The sequence below is a fragment of the Charadrius vociferus genome, unplaced genomic scaffold (genome assembly GCF_000708025.1).
Source record: "Charadrius vociferus isolate BGI_N301 unplaced genomic scaffold, ASM70802v2 scaffold472, whole genome shotgun sequence".
Lineage (NCBI taxonomy): Eukaryota > Metazoa > Chordata > Aves > Charadriiformes > Charadriidae > Charadrius > Charadrius vociferus.
Window position 1 is genome coordinate 9984708 of NW_009647735.1, and position 4538 is coordinate 9989245.

Consider the following 4538-nt stretch of genomic DNA (forward strand, 5'->3'; position numbering starts at 1 on the left):
GGGGAGGCGGCCCCGGGCCGCGCCTCCCCGCGGCCTTCGCTGGTTTTATTATTGATCCTATCTAAATATAATTTTAGTTTACGCCCTCGGTTGTTTTATGATAACTGGTAGGTACTAAGAGGTTTCAGAACTATGGTCTGTAACGTTTGGGTAACTAATGTAATTAAACGAACCTGTTCTCATACATTTAAACAATTGCATAGTGTATTTTTCAAGTTGTTAGTATTTGGGTTTTTTTGGCAGAAAACAAAATAAGTAATTTGTTAAGAGTATTATGGCTCGCCTCTCCATGTGTGGGAGAATTGCAGTCGTAGTAGTAATGTGTCCACTCTGCCTCTTCGTGAGAGTGACTGCTGTTTGCTGAACCACAGCAACTGCATTAAAGTCTACTTTATACCAAAGCAGCTTGTTTCTTACTGTTGTGTGTTTTGAAGTTTCAGACTCAATACAACATGGCATTCTCTGATCATGAACCATGTGTAAGATGAGAAACAAGCTTTCCGTCCCTTCTGACATCCACTTTGAACTTAAACCAATGTAATGACCTACACCTGTGTCTCCAAACAGTTCAGTCTTCCAGATTTTGATAGCAATTGATTACTACTTGAATGTATACAGTTATAGTTTTAGTACACAAGTTCTAATATTTCTATTTTAAGTAATTTAAACCACTTCAACCTATTAGAGGTGTTCAGTGTTTGTTCAGTATATAATTGGTTCTCAGTGCTCATAGATGTTTCAGACCAGCAGAGATGCGGATCTACTCGCTGTTGACCTAATGTCCTTCAGACTATTCTGCATTTCATTTTTTGCAGCTGTGCCCTGCACTTCTCTTCCAGCAGCGATGATGAATTTGAAACATGTAAGTAATAGCATACGTTAGTTTGTGTTCTGAAGGAGGATGAAAAGGCCACATTTCTATCTACTTAAAGCGAAGTAGTTTTTACACATGATTTTCTTTTGTTGCTCCTGCTGCAAAATACACTTTCGCCTTGCAGCACAGTGTTGGTAGCTTTATGCCATGGTGGGTGTTCTTGCGTCTTGTGTCTCAATGGCTGCTTTTTGCCTTGCGTTATATGTTCTTGTTGCCTCCGTTTTGTCTGTTCCCTGTCAGTCACTTGCTTCCTTCTCAGTCTACAGAGCATCTTTGAATAAGCAGTTACTGTTCCAAACACTTGTCTATACTACTCCAAAATCCCTCTTATGGCTCTTGCTGCGTGAGTCTTAACCAGTCGGAGGGATGGTTTTGGCTTTTCATAGCATTCTTGGTAAGATGGAATTGAATACTAAATTTTACATGGTGGCTTCTGCATAACTTCCTATCTTTGTGTTTAACCTGTACGTACAAAATATTCTGATATTTGTATTTTTCTTCTTGGTCATAGCTATTATGGCTATCATTTTGTGCTAGGGTAGTTGAGTACGTGCTATTTTTTTTTTTCCCTGTTGCAAGAGTTCTATTGAGCTTGTTCCTTAGATGGGCTAATTGTGGCTCTACCACATCTCAAGCGGGTTTTAGACTGGTAAGTAATTTAAAGGTTTGTAGATCTTGCAACATGTACCATATTATGTATTCAACATTCGGACAGAGATGGTAGAAATGAATGGTAAGGCAATAAGTCGTATCTGTTTATTTTGCCTTTTGCATATCACTCTCATGTCAGCCCAGCTGCTTTTGAAGCAGATTTCTCATTTGTGCCGTGCTCCAGCTCAGTGCCCTGTGAATGATCTTAAGCATTGTTAAGCCATATTACTTGCATCCATTTGAATGAAAATGTGCTGTGTGTAGTTCCTGCACTACCTCTGGGCTTTTAAATCTCATAAATATTCAAATGCTGTCCACTCATTAGGTCATTGTTTACTTCCCTGTAATTTTTTAAACTGAGATAATTGACAGTGTGCTTGCTTTTCCTACTCTCTTTTTGCCTCCTCTGTCCAGGAGGCTCTTGTGGCCAAAGTCATGCGTTGGCTCTGGTATGGAAGGTAGCTGAGAGTAACTAGCTGAGGCTGGGAGCAGAATATTTGCAAAGCTTTTCTATCACCATATTATTACTGTACTGACTGAAAGAGTGAAATGAAACTACAAGCCAAGAGGCAAGAAGCTAAAGAATTGATTTATTAAGCGGCAAGTCATATTTTTCTGAAAGCTTTCAGTTTCCTGTGACCAGCTGTCAGCCTTATTAGTTTGGTGCTGCTTCATGGTGTAGGAGCACTGTAGTTGTGATCATCTAGGAAAGCTTCTGGCTGCTGGCCATTTGTGCTTCGATGAGCCACCTTGGTGCGGTGGCTTGGAAGGTGGCAGACGCCACAGATGCTGCATTTACTTCTTTTACAATTAAGGTAGTGGTGAAGACTACTGGGTGCTAAAACTGGAAATAACATAGTGCTCCAAATACTTTTTGAGCTTCGAGGTCTTGAATTCTCGCCCTCCTCCCTCGTTATCTCCCTCCCCCATAATTGGCCCATTATGTTCTGAAGAAGGGACAGTTGTTTCCCTTCCCTCCAGCCTGATTTATGCTTTAATGAAGTTTGTTCCCCTTCAGCTTTCCTGAGTCTCTCATAATAAGGAAGGTGTGTGATATTTTGATGGCATTTCTGATAATCTATCAAGAGTCAGTACTCCAAGAGTGTCCAGTACTGCTGCCTGAACTGTGTTTTTGTGTTTAGCAGTCACCACAATATTCCTGGAGTGATTAAAGCACATTTATTTCTGAAAAGTATTATTGAATTGCTGTTCTGCAGTGGGGTATTACTGTCACCATTTTGTCTGAATGCTTTTTTGGAGTCACTTAGTGGAATAAGCATATGGACACCTCTTTGCAGTAGAAAAACTGCTACCTGCAGTTGCTGAAATGCTTGGAGAAAATATTGATAAACCCTTACAGTTCTGCCCCCAATGATCCACTTATATGAGGAGGCTATACTGAGTATGGCAAGATACGTAACAGCACTTCTTACCTGGCTTTGTGCGGGGCAAGGATTGAATAATGAAGGAAGTGCAAGACAGCTGCTGTCAGCTTTGAGGTATTGAGAGTTGGAATTATATGTAAAGGATTCTTATTTTGGGTTGGGTTTTTTTTAAGATTTTAGACTGAATTTTTACTAGTTGCAAACTTTTCTCTTAAAAAAAATGTCTGTAACAAAAGGAACAGAACCTTGTTCTTAATTAATCTTTTATTGTTTCAGTTTTGGCTAGAATGAAAACTCCCAAATCTGTTTCTAAAAAGGCAGCGGCAAGGTGGGTGCAGTAACTAATGACTCTTCAATGTTTATATATTAGTTTTCTGTATCGCATCTACAATTCAGAATACAGAAAAATGATCAAAATTTTAGTGATTCATAGGCAGAGAGATATGTGTGTAAGAGTGTGCACAGACAGAACCATTGCCTATTCAGTCTGTATGTGCGGGTCAAATGGAAAAGGGGATGTTTGGAGGTGTGCATTCTCTATTGCCATTCTTGTTAATGGATGTAATTGGTAACTTTTCACAGAATCACAGAACGGCCAGGTTTGGGACCTTTGGAGTTCCACCAGTCCCACCCCCTGCCAGAGCAGGGACACCTACAGCAGTGGCACAGGACGGCATCCAGGCGGGTTTGGAATGGCTCCAGAGTGGGAGACTCCCCCACCTCTCTGGACAGCCTATGCCAGTGCTCTGCTGCCCTCAAAGTAAAGAAGTCCGTCTTTGTGTTTAGATGGAACTTCCTACGGTCAAGTTTGTGCCCATTACCTCTTGTCCTATCACTGGGCACCACTGAAAAAAGACTGTTCCCATCTCCCTGGCACCCTCCCTTTAAGGATTTATCAGCATTGATGAGGTCCCCCCTCAGTCTTCTGCAGACTAAAAAGACCCAAGTGCCTCAGCCTTTCCTCATAAGAAAGATGCTCCAATCCCCTCATCATCTCTGTAGCCCTTTGCTGTCCCCTCTCCAGCAGATCCCTGTCCTTCTTGAACTGGGGAGCCCCGAACTGGACACAGTGCTCCAGATGTGGCCTCCCCAGGGCAGAGCAGAGGGGGAGGATGACCTCCCTCGGCCTGCTGGCCGCACTTTTCTTGATGCACTCCAAGATGCCGTTGTCCTTCTTGGCCACCAGGGCACGTTGCTGGCTCGTGGTCATCCTGTTGTCCACCAGGACTCCCAGGTCCCTTTCCACAGAGCTGCTCTCCAGCAGGTCAGCCCCTAACCTGTACTGATGCACGGGGTTGTCCTCCCCAGACGCAATACCCTACACTTGCCCTTGTTGAATTTCATAAGGTTCCTTTCTGCCCAACTCTCCAGCCTGTCCAGGTCACACTGTATGGCAGCACAGCCTTCTGGCAGGTCAGCCACCCCTCCCAGTTTTGTGTCACCAGCAAACGTGCTGATGGTACACTCTATCCCTTCATCCAGGTCATTGATGAATATATTGAACAGGACTGGACCCAGTACTGACCCCTGGGGAAAAGGGGCATCAGTTGCTGCGCGCAACTGATAATGTTCTATTGGGTGGCTTTTTATGCTTTGCTTTTTTAGTAAGGCAAACTTACTCTTCTGTT